At 37.7% G+C, this 22,789-nt stretch overlaps 1 long non-coding RNA gene across 1 annotated transcript in view; it reads left to right on the top strand.

Moving 5' to 3' along the window:
* The first annotated feature begins 17,015 nt into the window (after window positions 1-17,015).
* The window catches only part of LOC110143082 (uncharacterized), a 199,234-nt gene continuing 193,460 nt past the window's right edge, over window positions 17,016-22,789 (top strand). Inside the window, exon 1 of the long non-coding RNA XR_011482820.1 lies at window positions 17,016-17,237. This is a non-coding gene — a long non-coding RNA (uncharacterized lncRNA). The remainder of the gene's footprint in view (window positions 17,238-22,789) is intronic.

Genomic DNA, 22,789 nt, shown 5'->3' with positions numbered 1-22,789 from the left:
TTCCATATATATAATAGATAGGTAGACAGATAGATGCCAAATCTTCTTTATTCATTCATCTGTCGATGGACACTAAAGTTGCTTCCTAGAAACATAAGGGTGCATACACACTTTTTTCAAATTAGTGTCTTCCTTTTCTTCATATACCCAGGAGTGAACTGCTCGATCATATGGCAGTTCTATTTTTAATTTTTTGAGGATCTATACTGCTTTCCATAGTGGCTGCACCAACTTACACCCCACTCTAATCAATTCTTCAGTTCAGTTCAGTTAAGTCGCTCAGTCGTGTACGACTCTTTGTGACCCCATGAACCACAGTACCCCAGGTCTCCCTGTCCATCCCAACTCCCGGAGTCCACCCAAACCCATGTTCATAGAGTTGGTGATGCCATCCAACCATCTCATCCTCGGTCGTCCCCTTCTCCTCTGCCCTCAGTCTTTCCCAGCAACAGGGTCTTTTCCAATGAGTCAGCTCTTTGCATTAGGTGGTCAAAGTATTGGACTCTCAGCTTCAATATCAGTCCTTCCAAAGAACACCCAGGACTGATCTCCTTTAGGATGGACTGGTTGGATCTCCTTGCAGTCCAAGGGACTCTCGAGTCTCCTCCAACACCACAGTTCAAAAGCATCACTTCTTTGGCTCTCAGCTTTCTTCACGGTCCAACTCTCACATCCATACATGACCACTGGAAAAACCATAGCCTTGACCAGATGGACCTTTGTTGGCAAAGTAATGTCTCTGCTTTTTAATATGCTATCTAGGTTGGTCATAACTTTCCTTCCAAGGAGTAAGCATCTTTTAATTTCATGGCCACAATCACCATCTGCAGTGATTTTGGAGCCCCCAAAAATAAAGTCTGACACTGTCTCCACTGTTTCCCCATCTATTTGCCATGAAGTGATGGGACCAGATGCATGATCTTAGTTTTCTGAATGCTGAGTTTTAAGCCAACTTTTTCACTCTCCTCTTTCACTTTCATCAAGAGGCTCTTTAGTAGTTCTTCACTTTCTGCCATAAGGGTGGTGTCATCTGCATATCTGAGGTTACTGATATTTCTCCCGGCAATCTTGATTCCAGTTTGTACTTCCTCCAGCCCAGCGTTTCTCATGATGTACTCTGCATATAAGTTAAATAAGCAGGGTGACAATATACAGCCTTGACATACTCCTTTTCCTATTTGGAACCAGTCTGTTGTTCCATGTCCAGTTCTAACTGTTGCTTCCTGACCTGCATACAGGTTCTCAGGAGGCAGGTCAGGTGGTCTGGTATTCCCATCTCTTTCAGAATTTTCCACAGTTCTTAGGGTTGGTTATTTTAGAGGAATTCTTCTTTAAGCTTCTTTCCACTACCCAACCAGTAGAAAGTCTTATAAATTCCATCTGTAAAAAAGTGCTGGATTATACACTTTTCTCTCCTTACCAATTGCAACTTCTTAACTTGGGTTGAACTTCCTCCCTGTCTTCTACTATTTTTGTTACCAGCATCTTCATCCTCATCACTCTCAGTGGAGTCTCTGAATGAGCTCTTATTTTTGCCTGGGACTGCTTTTCTACTTTGCTAATTCTCTCTTTTTTTTAATTTTTGTTCCAAATGTTCCCTCCTGGGACACCTCCTTTAACACTAGCTATACCATACAAATTTATACCACAGATCTTTTCTCAGTCTAATTCTTCCAAGTTTTGTTTAGTGACTGCGAACAAATAAGTGTATGCTTAATGTTTAATATGTGAAGTTTTTTATAAGTCTACATTGTGAAATGATTACCACTATCATGTTATTAACATATCTGTCACCTTACATAGTTACTATTTTTGTTACTGTGGTGGTGGTGAAAACACTTAAGATCTACTCTTTTACCAAATTTCAAGTATACAGTACAGTATTATTAAGTAGAGTTCACCATTCTGGACATCAGATCTCCAGAGTTTATTCATTCTGCCTAACTGAAACTTGATACCCTTTGACCAACATCTCTGCATTTCCCCGACCCTCCAGCCCCTAGCCACTGTTGTTCAATTTTCTGCTCTCATGAGTTTGACTGTTAGGTCATTCGGTGTTTAAATTTTTGCTTTGGTTTATTCTGCTTACCATAATGTCCTTCAGGTTCATAGGTTCATTCACGTTATTGTAAATGACAAGGTTTCCTTCTTTTCTGTCCATTTTTTAATCGGGTTGTTTGTTGTTTGGTTTGATATTGAGTTGTATGAGTTGTTTGTACATTTTGGATGTTAACCTCTTATCAGTCACATTATTTGCAAATATTTTCTCTCATTCAGTAGGTTTTTATTTTGTTGATGGTTTCTATTGCTGTGCAAAAGTTTTAAAGTTTAATTAGGATCCATCTACTTATTTTTGCTTTTATTTCTTTTGTCTTAGGATTCAAAAAATCATTTCTACAACTTATGTCAAAGAGTGCTCTGCTTATGTTCTCTAATAGGAGTTTTATAGTTTCAGCTCTTACATTTACATCTTTAATCCATTTGAGTTTGTTTTTGTACATGATGTGAGAAAATGTAATTCTATTTTTTCACATGTGTCTGATTTTCCCAGAACCACTTATTGAAGAGAATGTCTTTTCCCCATTGTATATTTTTGTCTCCTTTGTCATAGATTAATTGACCATAAGTGTGTGGGTTTATTTCTGGGTTCTTTATCCATTTCATTGACCTGTGTCTCTCTTTTTACACCAGTACCAAACTGTTGATTACTGTAGCTTTATAAGTACACTCTGAAGTCAGGGAGTATGATGCCTTCAGCTCTTTCCCCCCCCTCAATATTATTTTGGCAATTCAGAATCAAGTATTAGCATTTTACCAATGTTACTTCTTTATATCCACGATGTTTCCATTTATTTGCATGTTATTTAATTTCTTTTATCAATGTTTAATAGCTTTCAGCATATAGCTCTTTCATCTCCTTGGTTAAATGTATTCCTGAGTGTTTTATTCTATTTGATTTTGCTGTAAATGGGACGGTTTTCTTAATTTCTTTTTTGACTAGTTTGTCAGTGTACAGAAGTGCAACAGATTTCTATATGTTGATTTTGTATCCTGCAACTTTATCGAGATCATTTATTAATTCTAACAAATAAATGCTGAAAATGTCTATTCTGTCTTCTTGCTGACATCACTCTTCTCTGCTTACCCCAATATAATTTTGAGTTTTATGTCTGTATCTATGTAGAAGGGAGAGTGTGCCTGCTTCTTAAACTTGGGGCTGAGCACAAGTCCTTAAATCATTGTTAAATCAAGATTTCAGAAACTAAAGATTCCCTGTTTCCGTCCTTATAAATTATGTTGTGAAAGAGATTGCTTTTATAATCTCTAATAACATCTAATTCACTGACCCTAAGAATGTATGATTGGGGTGTGTGTGTGTATGTGTGTGTGTTCACTTGTGTCTGACTCGTTATGACCGAATGCTCCACAGCCCATGGGATCTTCCCAGCAAGAATACTGGAGTGGGTTGCCATTTCCTCTTCCAGGGGATCTTCTCGATCCAGGTGTAGAACCTGTGTCTCCTGTATCTCCTGCTTTGCAGGTGGATACTTTTCCTCCTGAGCCACTGGGGAAGCCTGTATAATTGGTACCACTGGATAATTATTTTCAGGAGCAGACAGTGATTTCATAGTGAGATGAATAATGCTGATGATACACAATTTGGAAGTGAACATTTTACAAGTTAAGTTTTTAGGAAGATTTATTTATTTTTAATGGAAAAGGGTGATATTCCCGTCTCATTTTGTTAGACTGTCCTGGTTATAGTGTCTTTCGAATAGTTTAATCAATTGTTTTCTTTATTTCATGAAAGAGTGAGTTAACATTTTGGTTTTTCAATTCCATGAATTTTCTGTGATTATAAATAGGCTTCTAACATACTTACATCACAGCAAGTGTATGTGCAAGTATTCTCAGAGTGAGTACAATTTGTGATATCAAAGCAACATTAAATTCAACTGACATTTACTGACAGTGCTTAAATAGGGCTGAAAAAAAGATGTTGAACTAGATTTACCAACCAATAGTTGAGGCACCTTTGTTTTCTAGATTTGAAGGTACAAAGACATGAAGGAAAGACTTCATTCACTCTAGTTAGTAGAGCATACAGGAACAAACTGGAATGAAGTTTCTTGATTTTTTTCTTTTTAACTCCATAATTTATATTCAAAACACAATGCCTCTAAGTCCAAATCAGGGAAACATTCTCTGATATTAAATGACTACCAATGCATTTGCCCCACCCTATATCTATTAATACAAAATATTAAATGAGGAAGTGAAAAAAACCTCAGATCTATACATTTTCATGGAAAACATTTGCCTCTTGCACTATATATATTTTTCAGAAATAACTGCATAACTCATACCTATTTGAGGAAAATACTGTCTTAAAGTACATACTAGAGTGTGAATTAAGCTCCTCCAAGCAATCCCAAGTTTTTAATTCTTATTCTCCTTTAAGCACAACTCTTGGTTGTCTGCAAGTTAATATTTAAATCTTATTTCACTATGTTTAATTAATGCTCCATCTTTAATATTTTAAAGTGACATTGAAATAAAGTTAAAAGCCTCAGGGTTCTTTTATAATCAAGTGCCTTTACTTCCAGGGGCAACATTTATTTTATTTAATGAAATGCAAGTCTCTGTAGCAACAAAATGTTGCAAGAATTCTATTAATTTTGAACAAAATTTTTCCTGTTCTAGATAGAGATTAACAGGCATGGAATTTTTTTTATCATGTACTATATCTATTCATTCCTATGGTTTTTCTTCTTTAATGTGTTGCTGTGGTAAAACGTCCTAAACAGCTTCCAACATTGAACAAATCCTGCAGACCTGATAAGGCACTGAATATGTATTTTTGTAATTCTTGTATGTTTCCACTAATATTTTTTGTTATAGCTGCATATCTACTATTATGTCACATTAGTCTTTGGCATTACTTTTGTCAGGTTTGTGGTATGTTATAATTATAAAACAAATGAGAAGTTTTTAGTTTAGTTTTTCCCATAGCCTGGAATATTGTAAACAATAGTGGAATTATCTGCTCTTTAGGAGACAGAAACTCATTTGTGAATCCATTTGTTCCTAGTTCCCTTCTCAATGGAAAAGCTCTAAAAACACAATTTTGGCTGTTGTAACAGGTTTATTCAGTTTTTCCTATTTTTTAAACTTGACTCTGGTAACTTGTATTTTGCTAAGATATATTTTTTCCTCAGTTTTCAAGCTGACTACCATATAGTGCAGAGTATTTGCCTCTAATCCCCCTTCTTTCTTTTATATGTACTCTTCCAATTCCTAGTTCATTACTGATCTTGCCCTTTAAGATCACTATCTTTTTGCCTTGTTAAGTCTTCATGGAGTTAATCTCTTATTAATCTTTTCAAAGCATCATATGTCAGATTTATTTAGTTTTTTGAATAGTTTTTGTTTATATTTTGGTTTGTATTAGCTTGTATCTTTTTAAATTTTCTATTCCTAGTTTATTTTTTAAAATTATTTTTAAAATTTTAATTAATTTACTTTTTGGCCACTCCATGTAGCATATGGGATCTTAATTCCCCAACCAGGGATTGAGCTTGTGCACCCTGCCCTGAGGGCAGAGAGTCGTAACCACTGGACCACTGGGGATGTCCTTCCTTTGCTTTTTCAAAATTGTTCTTCTAACTTCTCAAGATAAAGTTAACTTCCTTACTTTTCATCTTTAGTCTTTATAAGCTAAAGTATTTGGGATATATAACTTATTTTAAATTCATCTTTCTCTGTGTACTATAGGTTATGGTATTAATCATCCTTTTTTATTTTTTCTTAATATGTTCAGTCAGCTGTTAGGATTAACTAATGTTTTGAGTCTGCATTAAATATTCAAGGTAGATTCTAGGCTTATTATTAGTAACTAACTTAGGAAAATGTATAGTTTCACTTCATTCCTACATAGTTTTTCTTTATGTTATTTATACTTTTCCCGACTGTTTTTCCATAGTTACGTATTGTTGTTGACTGTTGTGGTTGCTGTTTAGTTACCAAGTTGTGTCTGACTCTTTGTGACCCCATGACTGTTGCCTGCTAGGCTCCTCTGTCCATGGGATTTCCCAGGCAAGAGTACTGGACTGGGTTGCCATGTCCTGCCAGGGGATCTTCTCGACCTGTGTTTCCTGCACTGCAGGTGGATTCTTTACCACTGAACCACCTGGAAAGCCTAGAGTTAAGTATATGCCTTAGTAAATATTATTGTTACATTTGGCTTCTTTGTTCCCCTCCTTTGACTCATCTATGTTTTAATCACAGATCTATAGTTGTTTGCTCTTGAATCTATCCCATTTGTATGTAATAGAGTTGCTAGCATGTGATATTTAGTATATTCTGGGTTCTATTCTAACTCATATTGCTGCAGGGAAGTTGTTCTGGAGCCTCAGGTTCAGGGCCTACCTGGAACTGTTGCACAGCTTCCATTCAGATCCACACACATCGGCAGGTCTCTACTGTGGGCATTAGGAGCCTTGGTGGCTCAAAAGTGGGACTCAAAATGTTGAGAAGGGGGATGTAGGAAGACATAAGTCAGACTGGAAACTGGGAACCCTCCCAAATCTTAAATCTTCCTTGCTGGAGAAAACCACCTACCATATTTCTCCACCATTTTCACCCTTGACTTCTTTCTGAAAAACAAGAGCTCACCTTGTCAAAATTCTCAATGATTACATTTGAAGACTAATTTCATAAAAGGGTAGATATTGTTTCAGGGCTAAATTCTTCCCACTTCACACTACATTACTACCATGGATATTAGAACTACCCTCATCTATAGGATCTTATAAGAAATGACATAGCTTACGCACTGAAATGGTTGCAAGACCCTGACAATTTGGACTCTTGAGCACTATCTTAATCAGAGTTGATTCTAAAGGTATTAAGCAATGTGAAATCTCAGACTAAAACAACTGAATGTATTGACATGGGTCTACTCTCCTAGGATGCAAGATTTAGTATTTTATTTCTGAGCACCTGGCAGTATCTCAACAGTTTGCATGGATAATTTATTGAAGACATGTCTCAGAAGGATTTCTAATTTCCTTTCTTGTTTATTTAAATGTTGTTCCAGATTCCTTGTATCTCAAGGGGATACCTACCACTGATAGAGACTTTTGTATGTATACTAAAAGTTAAAGTGAAATATAAGGTACAGTACTAATTTTTTCATTATATAGCATAAGTTGTATTTTTTGAAATATTTGGCCTGTATATTATTAAGATTACATCATTATTTTTTAAGTAGATAAATTAAGATTTTTTAGTTGGAGTTTCAATATCAAACTCTCAAAAATTAATAGAATGAATACACAGAAAAGTAGAAAAATACAGTAGACCCAAAAAGCTCCATTAACCAATTCAACATAATTAAGATTTATACAATTTTCACACAACAGTATGTTTCCTACCCATTTAAAAAAAATCCCTGCGATCTAACATCTTCCATTAATAAAGTGTCAACACTAAGTGTCAGTCAGATGATCATTTGATTATTTTGAATCTGATCTCCAAATTATTTGTATACTTGCTTGAGTCACCTTAATTGCTTTAACAATTGACATAAATTTATTGGGAGTTTTCTCTACCCTCAACAAACTTATGTCCCCAAAGAGAACAATATATTTATATAAAAATCTGTATTATGAGATAGCATTAGTACAAGGCAAATAAGCAAGACAGATGATAAGTGAACAGGGGGTGTGACAAGAGGGACATCACTAAACTGTGTGGTCCTAATGTTCATCACGGGCTTCCCTGGTGGTTCAGATGGTAAAGAATCTGCCTGCAATGCAGGAGACCTGGGTTTGATCTCTGGGTCAGGATGATCCCCTGGAAAAGGGAATGGATACCGACTCCAGTATTTTTGCCAAGAGAATTCCATGGCCAAAAGAGCCTAGGGGGCTACCATCCATGGGCTCGAAGAGTCAGACATGACTGGGAAACTTACACTTTCACTTTTTCAACCCTCATCACAGTGTGGGGATTGGTTGGAAGGAAAAGTAGGTGTAGACAAGGAGAATGGTTATTTATGCAATAAAATCTTGAGGGCTTGGAAAAATATTTTCAATGTTTGCTAAAAGACCAGTTCAGAAGTATGGAGATTTATTATAGGAGACTAGTAGGAATAGTTCAGCAAACAATTTGTTATTTGATCGTGGGAGAGTCTTGAACACCTTGTTTTGACAGACCTGTATTTTATAGATAATAAAAAAGCATGAAGTACTAGACCTGAAAATCAGCCTCAACTGAGGGTATTTTAGGGAAGACCTCGGTGCAATAGTGTTGAGGATGAGTTGAAGAATGATGAGCTTGGAGACAGAGAGATGAGGAAACTGCAGAAATCTGGGCAAGAGATGAAGGAGGCCAGGCCTAGCCTGGTGAGAATGGACTTTCCCTTCTGGGCTACTTTCTCATAACCTGTGTGATGGTGACAGACATTATTTGTCTTCAGAATAAAATATATTTTGGCATATATACCACCGAACTTTCAAAGTTTTAGACAGTAAGAGTAATTAAATATAGATTGACAAATTTAACATCTATGAAAAGTCAGAATTGTCAGAACTCCAAGTGATCATCAAGAGTTCTCTAATTTTGTGGTTGAAGATGCACATGGGATCAACCGCACAAAGGGGCTTACTATTATCATCCAGGTGGCTGGAGGCCCATGAAGAGGAGTTTGGTCAGAATGAAATAGTTAATTAAAGGAAGGACTGAGGAGTTGGAAAGATACAGGGAGGGTCCAATAGATTGGTTCTTGCATGGTAAGTAGGAGAGTATGGGAAGTCGCAAAAAAGTTAAAAATGAGAGACTACAATATAGTGGTAACAGAGGTAGCGGGAAGGAGCAGGCGGAGACCAACAGGCTCCTCTTGGCTTTATGCTGTGAGCTAATCACGTCCAACTGTTGCCACTCAATTTCCTGCAACAAGTTTTAATTGGTAAGCAACCAATTAAAAGTCCCATTTTCTAAAGTGTTGGTTTTTAGTTATGTTAAATGTATAATATGTAAAATGCTTATCATCTTAAAATAGCCAACTTAATGTGTGTAGCACAAGATAAGAATTTTTTTTTAATTTTGTAAAAAAAAAGAAAAGAAAAAACAAAACCAAACAAACCCTTGGAGGTTACAGAGAATAAAAATAGTAGCAGTCTTATTTTTTTTTTTAAGTAAATGCTTTAGCTTTTTGCTTTTTTCCACTCTTATCTATGATCCACCACCAAATGTAATATAGTGGACCAAAATGTCATTTATTTAAGCATTTTCCATTACCTGGAAGAAAAAAAAATATTGAATTTCACAATTTGATGAACAGGACTCATACTGCACAACACTTAAAAGCAAATGAAATTCAATATAATATGTCAGGTTTCAAGTTTAAAGATATGTGGCATTCAGTTTATTCCTTCTGTGTAAATATACCACACATTTCAAAAAACCAAAATGAAAAGAGCAAACCTAAGATAAGAAATTTTAATGCAGTCTAGCAAGAGACATTTTATTCTATATTTTTCTTTGTACTTTTCATTATAACATAAGTGAGGGCTTATAATAACTTGTGCTTTCAATCATCTTTTCTCTAATTTCTTTATAATTTTAAAATTTTAAAAATGTGGTTTTAATTCTGTTAGCATAGAATGTTGGAAACAGCACAGGCTTTAGTGTGCTGATCCTATCCCTAACTATATATATGCTACATCATAAATTATCTATTATTACAACTATATAAAATTTATTGATATATTATATATGATGTAGTAATATCTAAACACATATTCATATCATTATGTTGTATAATAAACATACAATGTATAATAATTATATGTATTTTAAATTACACTTTGTATATTGTCAGGAAGCATTTAACAAGAGGCTTCCTGTGTGCTGTTTTGGATCTGTCAGGAACCCTCTGGCCCTTACTGATTCCTGAATATTCAGGAATTAAGAGGAGAGGCACGCCTTTCCCTGGGCTGAGGAATCCAGGCACTTCTCATTTTGGTGGTAAGCATCCTCTTCCTTTTTATGACCCATACGATAAAAGGTGATTGTTTGTAACTCTCTCTTTGATAGGGAACATCTTATGTTTTCTAAGTCTGGAATTTTAGTCTTTATCTTTGCTGAGAATAACTACAGTATATATGCCCACGCCATGTTGATTAAAACACCTTTGCTCCATCAGAGCTTGGGTCCCCGTGTCTTTCTTTCTTTCTGTCTCTCTCTCTCTATTTCTGGCTAATTCCTTGGAGCGCGGAGGCCCGCTGAGCTCACTTTCTTGCCGGGCTTCTGAGACCCTCTCGGGAAGGCACACTACACCTTCACCCACTCAGAGGGTGCCCGGTGCCCACGTGCAGCAGCGCCAGCCCTGAGGACAGGGCTCTATTGGCTTTCTGCACAAACCAGGGGATGTCAGCCTCTTTCTCTCTCTTACTCTCTGGACCACCAGGTTCCGGTCCATTAAAGGACCAACAGGCGCCATCAGCCTCTTTCTCTCTCTTACTTTCTTATCGTTGACTCCGGACCACCAGGTTCTGGTCCATTAAACAACCAACAGTATATTGTATACATCAAGCAGTGACATCACTTTGGCAACATAGGTCCATCTAGTCAAAGCTATGGTTTTTCTAGTAGTCTTGTATGGATGTGAGAGTTGGACCATAAAGAAGAAGGCTGAGTGCCAAAGAACTGATGCTTTCAAATTGTGGTGCTGGAGAAAACTCTTGAGAGTCCCTTGGACAGCATGGAGATCAAACCAGTCAATCCTAAAGGAAATCAAAGTCCTTCACTGGAAGGACTGATGCTAAAGCTGAATCTCCAATATTTTGGCAACCTGATGCAAACAGCTGACTCATTGGAAAAGACCCTGATGCTGGGAAAGATTGACAGCAGGAGGAGAAAGGGGCAATAGAGGAAGAGATGGTTAGATAGGATCACCGACAGGAGTTTGAGCAACCTCAGGGAGATGGTGAAGGAAAGGGAAGCCTGGCATGCTGCAGCTCATGCGGTCGCAAGAAGTTGGACACAACTTAGCGACTGAACAACAACAATAATTATATATATATTATATGTATAAAATCTTGAGAAGTTTAATTCCAATACTTATGAACTTTATCTGTCTCCTTTCCAAATGAAGTCCTCATACTAATGTGATAGAATTTTTGTAAAGATACAAGAGTGTAGGAAAGCATCTAAAGCAAAGCACTAGCAAATACTGCTGCTGCTAAGTCACTTCAGTCGTGTCCGACTCTGTGCGACCCCATAGACGGCAGCCCACCAGGCTCCTCTGTCCCTGGGATTCTCCAGGCAAGAACACTGGAGTGGGTTGCCATTTCCTTCTCCAATGCAAGAAAGTGAAGTTGCTCAGTTGTGCCTAACTCTTAGGGACCCCAGGGACTGCAGCCTACCAGGCTCCTCCATCTATGGGATTTTCCAGGCAAGAGTACTGGAGTCGGGTGCCATTGCCTTCTCCAGCAAATTCTAGGAATAAATACTAGGACCATGATTAGTGTAATTTGAAGATACTTTTATTTACTTCTTGTTCTCCTTAAATCTCACAGTGTTGCAAATAATTTCTCCCCACAGTCAACACAGTAGCAAATTAAAGTGCCCTCAGGACTTTATTCATAAGGTCAAAGCTTGAAGACACTGCTACAATGAAAACATCATGAATTGGTTGTTACTCGTTTATTCACCTCAAATCCACAGACCCATAGGTGATAATAATTGGGAGCACTGGGAGTCATATTCTATCTACTTTCATTTTTAGGTCTGTAAGATGTGGTCCAGGGTGAAAGTGACTTCTCCAGTTTCACACAACTACATATACATTAGTTTGCTGTTTGTTTTTAATAGCTGTATAGATTTTCAGATATATCTGTACAATAATGCAATGCAAAGATATAGTATTTTCAGAAAATTAGGGTTGCAAATTCAATCTTAAATTCTCAGAGAGGTGACTACTTTGTCAATACATACAGACAGGTAATTCTATTAGTAAAATCTGGCTTTGTTCCAATTATAGAATTTTTATAATTATAATTCAGTATATTAATTGTTACAGTGAATGTGCAGGATATAGAATACACGGGGTTTACAAAACCAAATGTATTTCTTCTCATCCAAAAATTTTATCCTGTTATCTGTGACAAGATAGCTATAAAAATAGATATAGTGCTCTAGAGTTAGGCAAAAATGAATTCTATATATGGTGTGGGGAGGATGCAATGATATCTCATTTTGGATCAATGTATTAGTCAAGTCAGGTTGCCAAAACAAAGTATCATAGAATGGGTGGCTTAAACAACAGAAATGCATTTTCTCACAGTTTTGGGGCTGAAAATCCAAGATGAAGTTTATGTGGAATTGGCTTTCTGATGAGAGTTCTTCTTTTTTGCAGGTCTCCTCTTTGAACTCACATGGTCTTTCCTCTGAGTGCTTGCAGAAATCTCTCTCTCTTCCTTTTCTTATACAGCCAGCATGGATAAGTTTGGATATGGACCCTGTCTTTATGATCACATTTAACCTTAATAACCTCCTAAAGAGCCTATTAGGGGCTTCCCAGAAGGCACTAGTAGTAAAGAATCTGCCTGCCAATGCAGGAGATTTAAGAGATGTGGATTCAACCCCTGGGTTGGGAAGATCTCCTGGAGGAGGCCATGATAACCCACTCCAGTATTCTTGTCTGGAGAATCCCATGGACAGAGGAGCCTGGAGGGCTTTGGTCCATAGGATTGCAAAGAGTAAGACACAACTGAAGCGACCTAGCATGCATGCACGCAAAGACCCTATTACCTCCAAATACACCAGAGATTAGGGCTTCAACATATGAATTTGGGGGAACATAGTCTGCAGCAATCAGGAAAGGTTAGATAAAGAACGCACCACTTGGGAAAGAGTGAAAGCATATATAAGAATGTAGAACATGGATGTGGAAGTCTTACTCAAAACTAAGGGGAAGAAAGACCAGGAATGAATAGTAACTTGAAAGTTCAGGGATATTTGCAGAATAACAAATATTACAACTTTGGTGTAGCATAGAGTATGTGTTGGGGAGCAGCAGAGAATAAATGGGAAATTATACTATTTATGTTATATGTTGAAGGACCATGAAGCCAAGTGTGAAGAATTTTATATAATTTAAACTACACAATGAAGTTGTCAGTATGTTTGAAAAAGGAAGTTACTATTTGATCTTCCCATTGGAAATATTCCTAAAATGAGGTGTTTAGGATAGAGTCAAATGAGAAGAGTCCGGGGTATAGGAAACAGATTTGGATAAGTATTATGATAGACTTTATTGAGATTAAATAACATCATGGCTGGGATAATTGTTTTATTTCCTTTTCACCACCAAAATGCCTGACAACATGACTCACACCTTTCTTTACTGTTTAAGCAATTTAATTTCCACCTACACCTCTCCACAGAAATCTCTCTTTTAAATTTTGTGGTTGGGTTCTTAGTCCCCAAATTTAAAGGTCTTTTCTAACTTATCCTTGGCTTCTCTTCAGGCTCAGTGAGTTATTTTGTCCCAAACTCACTTTCACTTTCATCAAGAGGCTTTTTAGTTCTTCTTCGCTTTCTGCCATAAGGGTGGTGTCATCTGCATATCTGAGGTTACTGATCCTGGCAATCTTGATTCCAGCTTGTGCTTCAGTGAGAGAGGAGAGTGAAAAAATTGGCTTAAAATGCAACATTCAGAAAACTAAGATCATGGCATCTGGTCACATCACTTCATGGGAAATAGATGGGGAAACAATGGAAACAATGACAGACTTTATTTTTTTGGGCTCCCAAATCACTGCAGATGGTGACTGCAGCCATGAAATTAAAAGACACTTGCTCCTTGGAAGAAAAGTTAAGACCAACCTAGACAGCATATTAAAAAGCAAAGACATTACATTGCCAACAAAGGTCTGTCTAGTCAAACCTATGGTTTTTCCAGTGGTCATGTATCAATATAAGAGTTGGACTACAAAGAAAGCTGAGCAAAAAAGAATTAATGTTTTTGAACTGTGGTGTTGGAGAAGACTCTTGAGAGTCCTTTGGACTGCAAAGAGTTTCAACCAGTCAATCCTAAAGGAAATCAGTCCTGAATATTCATTGGAAGGACTGATGCTGAAGCTGAAACTCCAATACTTTGGCCACCTGATTGGAAGAACTGACTCACTGGAAAAGACCCTGATGCTGGGAAAGATTGAAGGTGAGAGGAGAAAGGGATGACAGAGGATGAGATGGTTGGATGGCATCACTGACTCGATGGACATGACTTTGAGTAAGTTCTGGGAGTTGGTGATGGACAGGGAGGCCTGGCGTGCTTCAGTCCATGGAGTTGTAAAGAGTTAGACACAACTGAGCTACTGAACTGACCTGAAACTCACTTTGGGAACTTCTCTCACCTTCCTCGCTTCCTATACCATTGTCACCATCACTTGTTCTTTTTTTCAAACCCACAGAATGCCTGTTTGCCTAAGGTTTTCATTTGGACATTGTTACCTTCCATCCATTGGTAAAACCACCCGTACTCTGAGAGTTACCACAAAATTAACTTCATCCATAATTATGTGCCATATGAATTGTACCTGTGTCTCAAGCCTGGAGTTTTAACCAGATATTTGAGTAGAGTAGAATTCAAGATCCAGTTCAATTTATGGATACATAACAAAACCTCAAAGACAATGAACAGACTAGAATGGACTAGAATCTGACATCCACAGGTTGTTTTTACAATTTTCTACTGAAACATAGTTTTTTCCCTCAGTTTAATCACCCTCATTTTAATCAAATATGATCACAGTAAGACTGATTTGTTTGAAGAATAAATTGAATATCATTAAACTTGGCCTAATTATTTATATAAGTGCAGCAAGAATAGTGATTGACCATATAAGGCTTTATAAAAATCACCCTTGCAGAACTTATCACAATGAATCTTAGATTGAACTTTTAAGACACACAGAATATCATACATCCATAACATACATGCATAGACATACAGAAACATACAGACAGAAAGCAAACAGAGATCTTACAGCTTTCATTTTAAAATTTTAGCTATAAGATGGGCATGATAATGCAAAGCTGACTAGTTTATAAAAGAACAGTGGAATATAGATTGTGTTCTGGCAGATGGCATAACTTACATATAACTGCTTAGATGTCTTTAATGTTTTACTAGTATTTGTGGAGCTTTTTAATATTTTTCATTCATCTAGTTTTCAAATAGCTTTTCCTTTTTCTTTTTTTCTTCTGATAACAGATGACTCTCAGTTCCTAAAGAAATTTGGGTAAAACATTTACATCTCAAAAGCACTGGGAAGGAATTTGAGTTCCCCCAAAGACCTTTGTTACCTAAATCCAGAATTTTAATAGTGCCTACAAGCTTTTTAAGATGACAGGGTTGGGGATTGGTAAAAAAAAGATAGAAGGGCTTTGAACTGTTCCTAGAAGCTGGATTTCTGTTCTTGTAAAAACTTGATTCTTAAGAAGAGTGAAGTTGGCGCTAGCAGTAAAGGACTTGCCTGTCAATGTAGGAGATGTAACAGACTACACAGTTCAATCTCTGGGTCAAGAAAGGATCCCCTGGAGGAGGAAATGGCAATCCACTCCAGTATTCTTGCCTGGAGAATTCCATGGACAGAGGAGCCTGGCTGACTGCAGTCCATGGGGTTGGAAAGTATCCAACACGACTGAAGCGACAGCACCCATGCATGCAAGAACAGCGTAGTTATTTTTTTAAATTTCTCAAGGAATTGAGTTGCAACCTGAAAGCTACTTAGGATGATCTGCCATCTAGCTACTTATTCTTCAGTTTGCTTCTTTACATCAGGGAGAAAATCTTCAACTATGATAGAAGTCTAAGCTGGAAAGATTCCTGATTCCTATGTTCTAGATTTAGATATATTTGTCTTCAGAAAGTTCTTCTTTCTATCTGGGTGCCTAATTTTATTTTAGCTCAGAGTAGAATGCAAAAAAAAAAAAAAAAAAAAAAAAGAAAGAAAGAAAAAAGAAAAATCCTATCAGGCTGTTGAATATCAGCTTGTAATTTTGCCAACTTCTGATCTCAGCGCTACTATAAATAAACAAATAAATTTTTGTCAAGTGTCAGCTAGGAGAAACAGGAAATATTCTTAGCAGTATTAAACAACTCCATGGACACGGGAAGGGTCTGCAAAGAGGGTGAAAAGCTTTCACCCTTCCAAGATTCAGAAATGGTTTCAAAAATAACTTAAAAAAAGAAAAACTCTGACGATTCCCCGAGAGCTGATGAAAGTTGGTAGGATTCTAGCTGCAAACTGGGGGTAAACCATACTTCTTTCCAGCCATATTCAGGGGCCCCCCAATCTGCCAGTTGCTAAACCAAGATCTCAGAACACGAAACAAGATCGACCAGAAGGTAACAACTATTTCTGAGAGAGAAAGAAGACAACCAATGGATACCCAAATGGAAATCCATAAATCACAATTCAAAGATCTAATTCTTAGAAATGCCTTTTGCCAGACAAGCTGAATTTGGAAAGGAAGGGACAATATGAAATTTTACCTTCTTCTCTCATTGGTCACCCAGGCAGAGGTTTAGGAGGGCAGGCCTTGGTAAGGATTCTTACCTTTCGTGGGCTTCGCCAGTTTGCCCGGGATGCGGTCTGCAGAGTGAGTGGGGTGTCCTAGCGACTCTCTTGGGCCCCAGAAACTGCAGGGAAGGAAAAAGAACCCTCCCCATACCCTTCACAGAGATGCTTGACCTAGCCCTTTTCCTGAGCGGCTGCTCCTAAATGGACACGGTTACGAGTTTTCTCGGTTACCAGGTCTCCGCTGTGACAACTGTGATTCAAGATCATCTTTGGTACTCACCTGCTGTTCAGGCTTAAAATCAAATTTTAGTCCCCAGAGGTCTCACGTGGGCCCAGTCCACTTTTAGTCAGACCTCGTCTGAGGCCGGAACCAGTCTGACCCAAGACCCGTCAGAACCAGAACCAGAACCCGGACTGCTTTCTAAGTTGTACTTTCTAAGTCCGACCCTGGAACTAGTCCGGTTTCTAAGTTAGACCTAAGCCAACTCCAGCCAGTTTCAAGCCCCAGTTTTCAGAAAAAGTTCAGACTTTTGTTAAAGTGTGAAAGCTCCCGACGCAAAGCTGCTCAACGAGGAGCGGGATCCGAAGGGAGGGGACATTCCCATGACTTCCGCAGGCCGCGAGGAGGCAGCAACTCCGCAGGTAACTCCGCCTGGTCGCTCGGGGTTTCTGGGGGCTTTTGGGGTCCCTTTGGCTTGTTTTTCTGGTTTTAAAATATAAACGGAGGCACATTCAAACTTTTAAGAGTTTATTTGATAAAAAATCCATTCCAGTAAGGTAGCAGCACCTGGAAGCGGTTAGGACCGCTCCACTGAATGAGCGTAGAACCGACATTTTATAGAGAAAGTGCTGAAGTGAAGTGAGGGCGTTATTTATTGGCTGTCATTTAAAACCTAGCTGGCTCTTTGTGATTGGTTGTCCTCAGCGTTGGCGTCTTATAACCTTGAGGCATTTATAGGCTTAGCTATTGGTTTGCTTAAGGAGGCTTCCGCGTCTTTAGAGCCACGTGAGTCTCATAGTCTCCTTGTTTCACAAATCTAACAGATCCCACCCCTCAGGTTCGAAAAGCTAGTACAATTTTGGTGCAGTCTTTAAGGAAAATAATGCATAGTTTCGAATACATAAAGGGCATGTGTAACAGGGGTCTGAAGCTTAAGCTTCCTGGTCTTCATGGAGCTTCAAGGGATTTCTGAAGTATAACATGACTTACAAATGTGGAACAGTCTTGGGTAATGGGTCAGCTTGTTGAAGTATTTAAATGCCGAGAGCTGCAGACTCTTTCGGTTAGGGTATACTGGAGTGGGTTGCCATTCCCTTCTCCAGGGCATCTTTCTGACTAGGGATCGAACCGTTGCAAGGAGATTCTTTACCGTCTGAGCAACAGGGAAGCCTTTCCTGTGCAAAGCCTAACTCTTTTTGAGCCGCTGGGAACTTTAAGCAAGTAGAACAGGTTAAACAAGTGTTATGGATTACAGAGTGCCAACCCTGGCACTTTACTGGGTGGTCGCCACCACTATCCTCAGTCCACTTTTCATTGTCTCTTAAAGTATTTCCCAAGTGTTATGATCCTATAACTTGAAGGAACCCAGTTGTTACGGTTCCACAGTATAGATTCCAGAAGACTCTCTTCTTATAACCAATTTACATATAATGACGGTTTTTATTGAAAGGTTTTATTCTTATGTTTTGCATGAAAAAGTGTGGTTCAAATTGATAAAGACTTAAGAAATGCTAGCATATTATATCTTACTGGAACTTATCTTGTTATTAATGTCTGGACTTCCTGCTGCTCTGCTTCTTGCTTTGATGATCTGGTATTATTTTGTTTTGATGTTTTCATCCTCCTATTTGGGGCAAGTTTGACAGTCAAGCTCTAATTAAGTAGATGCTTTTCATATGCAAATATCCATGTGATTATTACATTAAACTATTTTTTCTGGAAGGAAGTGAAAAATTCAAAAGTTTGGAGAAAATAGCAAGATTTCAAAATCTTTCTCTGCATAAATGATTTTTTTTTAATATAAAGATACCAATAGTTAAGTCCTTTTCTATTTCAGATCATTCTAGTTCACACTCCCCTGTTGAGGTTCTGTGTTAAAAGTAATAAAAATGCAAGGGACATTCACTATGCAATTATGTTTCTGAGTAAATATGTATTGTACTGTTGGTTCCCACAAAAGAAAATATTATTCTGTGATATTTTGTGTACTGAATTTATAAACAAGGCTTAGATTAGATGAAATGTTAAAGAAGAGAGAGTTAAAACAAATTATTTTAGCAGCTTTATTGATCTTGGAATATGATTCCATCTTTTTCTTTATTTTTGTTTCTGTTCTCCCCTGGCAAAATGGCATCTTCAAGTGTTAGTGTCATTTCAAATGACAGTGAAATATGATCTCTTTTTCCTGTTTCCCTATTCCTGTTTCTCCTGTCCCATGGTAAACAATTATATAGTGTTTCATCTATATCCTTATTTTGCATGAGTCCTTGAGAAACATGGTAGCATCCTGGGTGTCTGTTTTTAAATTTGTTACATTTATTTGTAAAATTTACAAAGCTATAGAAATGTTGAAAGGTGAATAAAATGAAGAACTCAGATTAGCAGTTGTTAGCATGTCCTCTTTGGTCTGTCATCGTCTTAGTCTGTCTCTTGGGAGTTGCAAAGCAATTATTTTCTAACTATTTTCCTAGCATTCATCTGTAAAGAAGAGTTTTTCATCACTCTTTTTTTTTTAAGTGTAGTTGATGTAAAATATTGTGTTAGTTTCAGATGTACATAAAAGTGGTTTATAGATGTATATTCTATTTCAGATACCCTCCTCCTCTTTTGATCCATTCATTTCTTAAGATTCAATGTGTCAACATCCCTTGCTATAATTTTTCTTCTTAATGTTCAAATTGACCTAAATTTGGAATGTGGAATCCCTTCAGGTGGCTTCTAGGTGCTTTTGATATGACTCTGTCATCTCTTTAAGTGTTTTCTGGTTCAAAAAGTTACTGTACTTTTACTTATTCATCAGTACTTTCTCTGTCCTAGAGAAATTACTCCAAGGAGCCTTGGCATAGTCACCAAGATCTGGGTTTGTTAATTGCCATTAAGGTCTTGTCGCTCCTGGGCTATTTCTGTGGACAACACTAAAATATACACATATTTTAGAAAATATGAGCTCATGTTAATACCAGTAATTAAAATTCAATGCTAAATTCTTTCTCACCATTTTCCCTTCTACATTTATAACTCCTTTCTTTCCCAATGAAAATGCTCACACCCAACAATATATATTATTCATTTGTTCAATATAACTTACAAACGTAATTTGAGAATTACAACTGTGGTATCACTAACAGTGATTGATAAGTTCAGTATTTTTTTGCAGTTTGTGTTGTCCCATCCAAATATATATTTATGTGTGTGTGTGTGTGTGTGTGTGTGTGTGTGTGTATAGTTCATGCTTTAGGTGTGTAAGTTTTCCTTATGTAAATGTTGATGGGCATGTATTTGTAATTAAAATATGTTATTGTGGTATAGGCCTCATTTTGTTTCTCACTTGTTCCAATCATGTTTATATTACAATCATTTTATGATCTAGTCATGTCGCTGGCTTCATCTAGTCCATTGCATCCCGTGGCATCCCAAACCCTGCTCACATGTCCTTTTGCTTAGCCTTTTCCCCCAGAGATGGGTGAGTAGTTGCCTCAGTCCTTCTAATACTGCATACAAAACTGCAGTCAACAGGCCCAAAGTATCTCCTTATGAACCTTTTCAGGATTTCTCTAGAGTATATATAGCAACAGGTTTAGCAAGTTATTAAATGCAGGTGTATTTACTTGGACTATCAGATTATTCTCTAGAATTGATGTTATTAGCTTGACTTATTAGGTTGCTACTCTAAAATATTTTAATTTCACTAAAATTTGCAATGGCGTATGAATTTCTAAAATTGTTAAAAATTGGTATTTCAGGAAAAACACAACAAATACTACATATATATTTAGACTTTTAAAATATATTTTAAAAAATCAGATTCTATGTCAAAATACTTGACAGAGGATGTCTTTTATTTACATAGTTGATGCATCCAAAAAAAAGTATTTAATAGAAATCTTTCGTGAATCTTGTCTACTAAATGTCCTTTTCATTTTCTTTGTTTTTAAAGTGGTTTGTTTTACTGGTTAAATAATAGAGGGCAATGATAGAAAATTGCTGGTTGGACTATATCAGTGGCATTTTTAGAGAGCCTTAGTTCCTAATCCAGTGTTGAGAATAAGATACCTCATAATCTCTAGATATAAGGTATGGTTTCTTCTTCAAACCAGCCTTGGGAAAGAGGAAGATGCCTCATATGAGAGAGTACTTACAAAGTCATTCATATAAATAATTAATGTGGTGATATTATTGTTAACAAAGTAATATTTAGAGAATACAAATTAACCTAAAATAATCTCACTAGTAATATTTGATTGTTTACAAAGGTTACTTGAAATAACCAGGAAAAATGTGTCAAAGAAATTGAACACAGGTTTAGTGATTATTATTGGGAACTTGTTCTAAGGATAAAAGAGCTTGGATGTGATGTGAACCTGTCTTTAGAAAATGGCTGTGAGTTGGACAGGGGAGATTTTGGCTTTGGGTAAAGCTCCTAGTGGCAGCATCCATGCCTCTGTTCAAAAGGTTATCCTGACAACTTATGTGCAAATCATGGTGCTGTGCTCTGGGAAACTGGGTTAGATAACTCACATATTTATCTTTAGGGGATGATAAATAGTTGATGTGGGAGGCCTGTGCTGCTGCATGGGTGCTTTGCGGGCTCTGTGGGGCCTCTGGGGCCCGGTGCCACCCCGCGCTGCACAGCTGGCCATGCTCCTCCTCCCCTTGACCACCACATTCAAGTGCCAGGAGCAGGCTCAGAACACTGAGCGGAGGACCACCTTGAAGACTATCTGGAAGAGTATTTGCAAGATAGACGCATCCTTGAATGCTACCTTGGTCTCACCTGGGAGGTGAGGTCGGGCCCTGCCAGTAGAAGTGCAGCAATTGAAGTCTTCCCCACGTTATGGTTATAAACCTTCCGCACCAAATGCATGTGTCTGTCCACTGATGTTCATCTTGATGAGCATCTCTTCCCTGACAGTGTTGGAACCACCACACAGGGGCTATGAGACCTGGAGCAAAAGCAAACACAACTGTGGTGAGGAGTTCCAGGATCGCCTCTCCAGGATCCTCTGAGATGGGTGGAGAACACGAGGACCAGCTCAGGTGTTCAGGCATGTGACACCACCGTGGAGCTTGGTTCTCTAAACCCACCTGGACAGCCAGCGAGTGGCATGTAGGTGTTGGGAGAAAAAAGCAGGTATTTAAAGGAGATGCTGATGGGTGGTGACTGCAGAAGAGGACAGAAGAATATAACCTTTGACAAAGAACTAATGTAATTACAGCATCAGTCAGACTTGTATTTGTGAAAGGATCATATTAAGACCTTATTTTGACATTAAAACTTCAGACCAAAGACAAAAATGGGGGAGGTTATCCTCCTGAAATTGCTGCCTCAGGGTGCCAAATTGTCTAGAGCCATCTTAGAAAGAGGTGCATGGTGAGGGGAGAAATTTTAAAAATGAACAATCTGTAACTCAATTTTCACAATTGCATTTACTGAAAAATATGCTCAACATTTTCTGGAAATATGGGGAAATCTTCAGTTTAGGTATATTTGCTTACTGTAAAATTTTTTGACCATTCTTTATTGAAGTATAGTTAATTTATAATGTAAAACTTTAAATATGCACTTATGCTTGGGAAGGGCTAACTTTAATTTTTTCTCAATTTTAATTAACACATGAAAAGAAAGAAGCGAAAGTGTCGGTTGCTCAGTAGTGTCTGAGTCTTTGTGGCTGCATATACCTCCACATGTGGCCCACCAGGTTCCTCTGTCCATAGAGTTCTCCAGGTAAGAATACTAGAGTGGGTAGCCGTTCCCTTCTTCAGAGGATCTTCCTGACCCAGGAATTGAACCCTGGTCTCCTACATTGCAAGCAGATTCTTTACTGTCTGAGCTACCAGGGAAGCCCCATATAATGTAGTGTTTTTTCCATAACTCATTGAGGCTTAGTATAAGTCAAAGTTGTATTCACGACATGACTAGTTACAAGGACAAGGTTTCCATGTCTGTTTCTTTTGTAAAATTGGAATCATCTGC

Source organism: Odocoileus virginianus, chromosome 22 (genome assembly GCF_023699985.2).
Source record: "Odocoileus virginianus isolate 20LAN1187 ecotype Illinois chromosome 22, Ovbor_1.2, whole genome shotgun sequence".
Lineage (NCBI taxonomy): Eukaryota > Metazoa > Chordata > Mammalia > Artiodactyla > Cervidae > Odocoileus > Odocoileus virginianus.
Note: the sequence above shows the minus strand (reverse complement) of the source record. Positions and strands in the feature narration are given on the sequence as shown.